This window comes from Mustela nigripes, chromosome 4 (assembly GCF_022355385.1).
Source record: "Mustela nigripes isolate SB6536 chromosome 4, MUSNIG.SB6536, whole genome shotgun sequence".
Classification (NCBI taxonomy): domain Eukaryota; kingdom Metazoa; phylum Chordata; class Mammalia; order Carnivora; family Mustelidae; genus Mustela; species Mustela nigripes.
Window position 1 is genome coordinate 39,706,237 of NC_081560.1, and position 9,353 is coordinate 39,715,589.

The 9,353-nt window shown below is 38.8% G+C and overlaps 1 non-coding gene across 1 annotated transcript; it reads left to right on the forward strand.

The window, feature by feature from the left end:
• The first annotated feature begins 1,675 nt into the window (after window positions 1–1,675).
• On the forward strand, window positions 1,676–1,768 carry LOC132017063 (small nucleolar RNA SNORD116). The gene has a single exon (XR_009404143.1). It is a non-coding gene; the product is annotated as a small nucleolar RNA SNORD116 (small nucleolar RNA).
• The last annotated feature ends 7,585 nt before the right edge of the window (window positions 1,769–9,353 follow it).

The following is a 9,353-nucleotide window of genomic DNA, read 5'->3' on the forward strand; positions in this document are numbered from 1 at the left end:
CTCCTAAAAGGTCTCATGGAGGCTTAGCTTTAGACCTGGTAACTACACTAAACATAATCTGATACAATCCCCTTTGATTTTATGGAAGGGAAACTGAAGAGGATTGAGAAGTTTGACCAGTCACACCAGTTTCCTCTTCCTTCCTCCCTTCTTTGCAGCAAGGTCTAAAGCTCCCTTTAGGTTCAGCAAAAAACCTGGGTGTTTCTTATACTGCTTGCCCATGTCTACGGTTTGGGTTAATGGTCAAGAATATGCATACAACAATGAAACTAGAGATGGAAGAAATAGTTTTCTGTATAAAGAGATTTTAGAAAATGAAGGCTCTGGGAAAATTACATGAGCATGCACTATTTCAGAACCATGGAATCCGGTATTTTAGGTTTTCTTCTCCTGAAAAATGCCTTGTTTTTGCCCCTTTAAACAAACCAAACAAGAGAACTTGATTTGACATCGCTTTTCATGACAATCATGGTAATGATGTTGCATTTTATTTCTCTTTATACATTATACTTTACCAAGTTTTCTCACCTAGTGTTCCACTCCAGGTAACTGGAACATGATCACCTTGAAACTCATGCACTAGGACTACATAGGGCAGAATGTAAGGAAGCAACAGAGACCGCAGAATGCCCTTTTACATTTCATGCCACCATTAGCTGAGGGTTATTGCATGGCCGAGTTCTATGTTCGTTACAATGTTTATGCAGTTTAAAGGAGATATCAAATTTAGCCCTTGGGGGAGAAAAGGGTTATCAAGGTGTAGACAGTTAAAGCAAATTGCCTAGCCAAGAAAAGTTGCTGTAGGCTCTGTAGCAAACAGAGGTGTTCTGTCACCTTGCCCACTGCCTCAAATCCAGCAGGAGGAGTAAATCTAAGGACAACCCTTGCTGTTTAACCTGATCTGCAGTCTCCTTTAAAGGAGTCCACCTATGTGGGTCAAGATGTTCAGTGAGAGAAGGTTTCAGGAACATCCAGGCATCTTGCTAACCTGGATAGTTCGGCCAGATGTAAGCTATTTTAGTGAGAAAGTAACTGAAACTTACAGAGAACAAATTCACTCTGTGGAGAAACAAAGCAATGCCAGTTACCCACACATTGCAAACAATTTCCCTAAGCAAGAGAATGGCTTCTACAACAAAGGCAAACCAAACCTTTTAACCCCATGCGGTGGATCTCAGATTCTAGTAAGCATGCACATCACCTGAAAGCCTTGTTAATGTGCAGATTCCAAGACTGCCTCCTCCAACCCTGTTTCAGATAAGCTAATGTTATCTTTCTTTTAACCAGGAATTTGAGGTGATTCTGGGTACTGTGCTTTGAGAAACAATATGTAAACGATGTCAGTAAAATATGTATTCAGTCCAGGAGGAGGGTTGATGACCCCTGTGTTATTTTCAATGACTTCCTTTGCCACAGGACGGGAATGGAAGGGGCTCCATTCCTGCCTTGGCACTAGAGAATCTCTTCAGCTTTTGAGTGAGCGTCAGCGACCTCATCTTCTAAGATGTGCTTTGCAGAATACACAAGGTTACATGGAAGATTTTTTCAAATAACTGTATGCAACACCAAGGTCAAGTGTTTATTTTACTAAGGAATGAAATGTTAAGAATCAGCATCACTTAAAATGTACAGATACATACAGATACATACTTCAACTCAGAACTACCATATCTCCTGATCAATGATGACTCCCACATACACATTCCTTGGAAATTGGAACAAAATGAATGAGAAAAAAAAAAAAAAAGAATTACAATATCTTCTCTCCTTTACTTGATTATTGAAAATGACTTAAGTCAGCTCCTCTAAAAGGGTATTCCTATGGTATGAACTCCTCGATGAAGATGTACAAGTTACAAATGGCATCAATAAAAAAAATACAGCTTTGCAAAACTGAACTTGGTCCATCAGTGTGAGAAAGGAATACTGCTCAATTTGCCCCAATTTTTCTAAGTGGCTTAAGTTAACTTGAAAATTGAGTCCACGTTCCTCACCAAGATAAGCCAAAATAATAAGAGCAGGCATGCTGACCTAAGTAAAGATGAGAGGGCCTTGGAATGGGACGAAGAATCTCCAAGTGTGCACTAAATCAAAGCTCTGCGTCATCTTAATACCTCAGTCCCCTCATCCAAAAAATGGGGATTAATAATGTTTTCCTCCCCTTGAGGGTTGTTTAAAAGGGATAACTAACAAAGTAAATGGTTGTAAATTATTTTGCGGGCCTGCTGTGTTGCTGCCAAATAGGAAAATTTCAATTTAAAAGCTGAGATCTTTAGAAGCTCCAAAATATTATAAAGCAAGTCACATTTCATGGCTAATTTAAAACATCAGGGGTTCCCACAAGTTGCTTATAATGATGTTTTCCAATTCCCATGTTATTTGATGATTTACACAGCTTCAACTTTTATGGTTGAATCCAGCCATTCCTGTCTGGCCATGATTCTCTTTTATCAATACTACCAGCTCACATAACTGTCTATCTCTTTGGGGGATTAAACACTATTTTTTATCTGGACCTGGAAAGAGTAAATTCGGAGATGATAAGAAATTTTGGGTTGCAAGTCCCATGTGTTATTTATTTCGATCAGGAAAAGAGCTGTTATAGACAGCTTTAGGAAGACTTTTTAAAGCCCTGATAAAATCTTTGTGTGTCATGGAATGACACTGAAAATATTTTAATACCTTAAAGCTCTTAAGAGTTGAACTAAACTTTCAGTAAAAGAGTCCAATTTTCCTTCTGGATTTTTGGCCTTCAAAAGACAAAAACCAAGCCAAGAAAATAAAATAACAGAAAAAAATTGATTGCACCAAATCTTCAAATAACAATATTAAGGTAAACAGTGTCTGTAACTGAAAAGGAACCAGAAGAATTGAGAAACTGCATGGAGATGGTATAAAAGATATTCAGGGTTTGCCAAAAGTAATTTATACTAAGACCTGGGCAGGGTATTAGATAAAAATACAAATTCCCAGACTCCACTCTAATCTTCCTACACTTACACAAGCAAGTTTCTAAGATTCTTGCTACATAAGTTATTGTCAGTGGACCAGCACCATCAGCATCACCTAAAACTTGTTAGAAATGCAGAATACCAGCTTCCGCTCCCAAGCTGCTAAATCAAGACCTGTAATCTAACAAGCTCCCCAAGGTATTTGTATATACACAGAAGTGTGAGAAGCGCTGCCCCAGATGATCCCTACATCTGACAAGCTCAGGAGAGAAGCGTAATGGAATGAGCCCAGCGATTAAGGTTCGGGTCAATCCCTCTCTTGGTCCCTAACCTCAGAGGTTCTCCCTGCAAAAGCCTGGGAGTAAAAAAGAGATTAAGTGTGAGTTTGGCACCATCATTTTAACTACAGTGAACCATTCAAGATGCTCTTCCTTCCAAAAAAAAGAGAGAGGAAAGACTAGCTAGACAAGAATTGTTACTGAACAGTTGTCTAGGGCTTACCATGGGACAGGTAAGTGCCAGGCAGTGAGGAAACTGCCAGACTGCAGAGAACAAAGTGTACACACACACACACACACGCACGCACCAATAAACCTGGTGCAATCTGAGGTCAGTGCACTGGACCAATGACAATTCCCTGGTTGTGAGAGTGTGCTAGTTATACCACGTGTTGCCATTCGGAGACACTGAGTGCAAGGTATACAGGGTCACTCTGCATTATTTCCTACAAGTGCAAGTGAGCCTACAGATCTATTAAAAAGTTAGGGAAAAACACAAAAAAACCCAAGCCCACAACAAGGATCCTCATTTTGTGTTTGAGAAATGTAAGGGTTGGGAAGTATAAGTAATTTGTCCAAATGTCCTTACTAATAAAATAGGTGATTTTTGAAACAGTAGCCTATGGTGGGTGGTGCATTAAAAAAGAAATTTGCAGACTAGACTGCATTTCTGTGTCTTCTATATTATGCTTTGGAGTATGAATGTCATTGCTTGTATCCTATTCATTAATACAGGCACTACTGAATCGACATACTGTATTAATTCAGCATAAATCAAAGCAGGCAGAAAAAGGGAAAAATAAATCTATTATAAAAACTATTAGATCTACTATCAGGGAACAGGAAATGCAATGTTTCTGGTTTTTTTAAAAAAAGATTTTATTTATCTACTTAAGAGAGAGTGAGTGAGAGAGAGTACGAATGGGAGGAGGAGCAGCGGGAGAGGAAGAAGCAGACTCCCCGCCTGATGCAGGGCTGGATCCCCGGACCCTGGGACCATGACCCAAGCTGAAGGCAAATGCTTCACCGACTAAGCCACCCAGGTGCCCCAGGGAACCAAGGGTTTTAAAAGAAAAAAATAACTCGGGGTGCCTGGGTGGCTCAGTGGGTTAAAGCCTTTGTCTTTGGCTCAGGTCAAGCCCCACATCGGGCTCTCTGCTCTGTGGGGAGCCTGCTTCCCCCTCCCCCTCTGCCTTCCTCTCTGCCTACTTGTGATCTCTCTGTCAAATAAATAAATAAATAAATCTTTAAAAAAAAAAAGAAAAAGAAAAAATAACTCATTTTAAAATTTCAACCTCTTTCTTTTACACCTTAAAGTGGAAATATTTTGCTTCTTAAGAGGAACAAGCACTAAATACCCACTCCAAATTGTAAATCAAAGTCAACAGAAAATCTTTTCATCTTGGAAGCGCTATTTCTTTAATGTTGTTTTAATAAGTATTTCTAGTAAAATTTGTTTACTTTAAAGAAAGAAAAAGAGAGAAAGGCAGGAATGAAAGCAGGAAGGAAGGATAAGAGGAAAGAAGGAAGAAAAAAGGCTAATAAAAGAAGTGCACCGTATAGTAAGGGCTGAACAATACACTGGACAAATAAGACAGAACAAAAATAAGAAATTCATAAAGTAAACAATCAGTCAATAGAATTTTGTTTTAAACATTCCGCCTCAACATGAGGATACACATTCTTTACCTATCAAATTGAAAAATATATAGTTAAAAATTGTAAGTTCTACTAAAGATGTGGCAGTATAAAGCTATCTTGTACTTACTAGTGGAAATGGAATTGGCATAGCCTTTCTGGAGTAACTTAGATAGTATGCCTCCAAAAGTGGAAAGACTTCTATGCAAGGACATTCATTCATCATGTCATCTAATGGTAAAAAATTAGAAATAATATTAATGTCTGACAGCGATCCATTAAGTTATGAAACATCATAATGGAATGAAAAGTTATTTAAATAACATATTTGAATAATATTTATTGACCTGGAAAGTAATGACTATATTAGAAATAAGTATTTTAAAATACTAAGAATGGTGGTTTCTGGAGGGTGAATTATTTTCTTTAAATAAAGGATTTTCTAGATTTCTCTCAAAAAACACACTTTAAAGATTAAGAAAGGATGGCTCTGAGGTCTACCCTGGAAAAGAAAGAGACTCTTTCTGGGAAGGTGCTGTCTCACTCTGTGATTTCCATTTTTTCCACTAAGTTAAGTACCTATGGGCAGAACAGGAAAATAAAGAAGGTCAAGGAAAGCTCAAAGATTGGAAAAAGGGCTGGAGGTATGTCCCAGTCAGCATTTTTCCAAGACAATGAGGTATGGCCAGTAAAGAAACCAGGACTGTCAGTCATGTGAGCTCTGCCTGCCCAGCCGCTTTGTTAAGAGTGAAAAGATGAGATATTTCCCATTCATCAGTGGACTCATCCATTTCCATGCTTTTTGGTGTTTTCCTTTCCCTAAGTTTCTTATTAAAAGCTTGTATGTAAAACTTCCATCTTGTTTTGCCTTGTTTTCCCCATCTTGGTCAGGCTAGACGAAGAGCAGAGTCACACCTGTGGGAGGCCAGTGAGAGTGGTTTCAGGTGCCATCGCTGCTTGGACCAGGAAGGGGCACTTGGAGATGAGGAACACTGAAGAGGTTAGCCAGCTGCAACTGCCATGTTCCTCCCTTTTCCTTTTGGATTTGGCTTCTAGTTTACACCCCAAATGAGCCAGATTCTGGCAGTAATTTACAATGTCACAATAATACTGAAATAAGGGTGTCTTTAAATATGACATCAAAGGAGTTCTTGAACAAAAATGGATATTTAAGCAACAGAAGTCTGTTGACTTCTTACATTTTTACAAGTCAAATGTTTGGCGTCTGTGTATGTACATGAATGTACGTGTGCAGGGTATCCATGTGTGCTCAATGGTGAGATTTCTTCCCTCCAAATGAGCATAAAACAGAGGACTCCAGCTCTAATAAAAAGTTGAACTTCTTCTTGAACATAAAAATTCCTTTTTAGTAAAGAGACCAGTCTTCTCAGGGAGAAGGAACGGACAAACAGAGGCAATTGCTTAAAATGTAGCCTAACCCACGATAACGATCAAGGCCTGTGCCTTCCTCCCTCATGTCAAAAGGCAATTTTGGACGCTGTTCTTGCCCTGAGTCCTTCAGGGAATTGGCACACATATGAATTTCCAAATACTATATGTGAACACAAGAAATAATTAAGAACTATTGAATAAAACCCCAAAACACAATACTTAAGGTAGTAAAGAATATGGGACGGGAAGGATAAAAACTAGGCAAAGAAAGCATCTCATAATCATAATTGTTCTTATTTCTGTACCAATAGTTTATGGAAGGTGTTCTATTTTGATTTCTGATGAAAAAAAAAAAAAGCAAGATGTAAATAATTCCGAGTCATGCAACCGTGGTCAAATTCTGTCTGAAAACTTTCAGTATTTTTGAAGCGTCAGCCCACAGAGGTGAAAATCAAATTATTCACTGGATCAAAGAAGTTAAGAGGTAATAAGTGGAGTTTCATAAATTAGCAAAATAATATTGGACTTCTGAAAGTCTCTTCTTCCAGTTTGCCTTTTGATTTTCACAGATTTTCTCTCTTCACACTCAGAAACATCCATCATCATAGAAAGCTTACGTAGACTTAATATACAAGTGGCTTCCCTTTGCTGAGTGCCAACAGCTGCATATTTCTATACGTATATAGTCTTAGAGTTTGTGCAAAAGAACATGCTTACATGCATCTATTACTTCAGTAAAAGGCCTCTATATTTTACTGTTAAGACAAGCTGACTGTTACTTCTTTTTTTTTTTTTTTTAAGATTTTATTTATTTATTTGACAGCCAGAGATCACAAGGAGGCAGAGAGGCAGGCAGAGAGAGAAGGGGGGGAAGCAGGCTCCCCGCTGAGCAGAGAGCCGGATGCAGGGCTTGATCCCAGGACCCTGGGATCATGACCTGAGCCAAAGGCAGAGGCTTTAACCCACTGAGCCACCCACGCACCCCCTGACTGTTACTTCTTAGGAACGGATTTCTTCAGCACTAAAACATAGCTTATTTCCTCGTTATTTAGCAACACAATCACCCATCGAGTCCTTAAGCCCCCATTCAAAATCAATGTTGATCTAGGGTGAATGTTGATCTCGGGTGACCATATAATGTATTGGACAAACTGGAACACTTTTGATAGGGAATGGAGACACCCAATAGACAGGCAAACCTGGACGCCTGGTCACCCTACTCCTGTCCCAAACTCAATAGCTGCTTTTTGGTGCATCCTTCATATTGCAATCACTCTAGAACCGAATAAGACACAATTCATTTTTCCTACAATTAAAAAAAAAAAAAAAACATTTTAAAGGCCAAAATTCAGAAAGGCAGAATGACAGTAATGTAAATGATTATAAGGGGATAGCAGGAAAATTATTCATTCCTACCCACTCTCTCTGGGTTTGCTCCTTTCTGGCTCAGAGACCCTTTCTGCCTGGACTTTCTGCCCCCGTCCTGCTCCTGCCAGGCTGCAGGCTACACACAATAGAGCATTAAGCGAGTTACAATACCAGCAAAGGCCTGATGAGGTGATTATTTCAAATAGAAATGGGATGCAAAATCTGTCACAGAGCCACTGTGGAGAACATGGTTCCCCTAGAAAAAATGAAAATTTGTCTTTACATCTGTTTGCAGTTTCAGTGCTGGAGAAACCAAATCTCAGAAGACTTTATCGATCTTCCCTTCTTTTCCCTTGACACCTGCTCCCGCTACTGATACATACTCTTGAAGGTCGTGAAGCACTGGCATTCTCACTCTGACTAGTCTTCCCCTTGGCCACTCCTAGAAGATTCAGCCTTTAAAACTCGCAGATACACATACACATTTGCATTCTTAAAATGTACAGAGTAATAAGAACCTTATTTGTTTTCTGCCTTTTTCATTTTGATATCTGACATTCCCGTGGATATTTAGTATACATCCAGAGACATCAAGCTGAGTGATTTTCAGAAAGATAAATTAATCCTGAGAAAAGAAGCCACCATCTATTCTGTACTTGCCACATTTCTGGTAATGGAGGGGGAAAATAAATAAGTTATTACTTCCAGAGCAAAAGAAAGGAATAAGATGAGAAAGGGAATTAGATCGCATTCTATATATGGCCCTCTATCTGTCGCCAAGTAGCTCTTAAAAGGATATTGCTCTAAGCCAAAGCATTATTTTTTTAATGTAAAATTTCATCTAGGTATGACAAATACAAGTTTACTGCTCAACGAATTTTCACAAACTGAACATACCTATATATTCAGATTGCAGATCAAGAAATAGGACAGTAATAGCACCTCAAGCTATCTCCATGACCCCACCTAATCAGTATACCTCCTTCCCCATAGGTCACAATTATTAACTTCCATCACCAGTGATTAGTACTTCCTGCTTCAGGACTTTATTATAGGATATGAAAACTCTTTTTGCATCTGGATGTTTTTAGTTAATATCAGGTTTTTGAGACTTATCCGTGTTGTTTCATTAAGTAGTAGTCACTCATTCTCACTGATGATTGGTATTTCCTTGTATGATTATATCACAATTTATCTACTCTTTAAATGTTGATGGACATTTAGGTTGTTTTCAGTTTGGGGCTAAGACCAAGAATCATGCTACAAATCTTCCTGAGTAAGTCTTTCAGTGTCTATATATTGGGTGCAAGAATAGAATTGCTAGTCAAATGGTATTTACATTCTGCCAAGCAATTTCTCAAGGACTTATATTACTTGAATGCATAAGAGTTCCCATTGTTCTACATTCTCATCAAAATTAGTACAGCCTGGGGGCCCCTGGGTGGCTCAGTGGGTTAAGCCTCTGCCTTCGGCTCAGCTCATGATCTCAGGGTCTTGGGATCCAGCCCCGAATCAGACTCTATGCTCAGCAGGGAGCCTGCTTCCCCTCCCCCCTCTCTCTCTCTGCCTGCCTCTCTGCCTACTTGTGATCTTTCTGTCAAATAAAAAAATAAAAAAAATCTTTAAAAAAAAATTAGTACTGCCTGCCTTTTAAATTTCAACCATTCTAGTGGGTATATAGTACTATCTTATTTTGGCTTTAATTCAAATTTCATTGATTACTAAT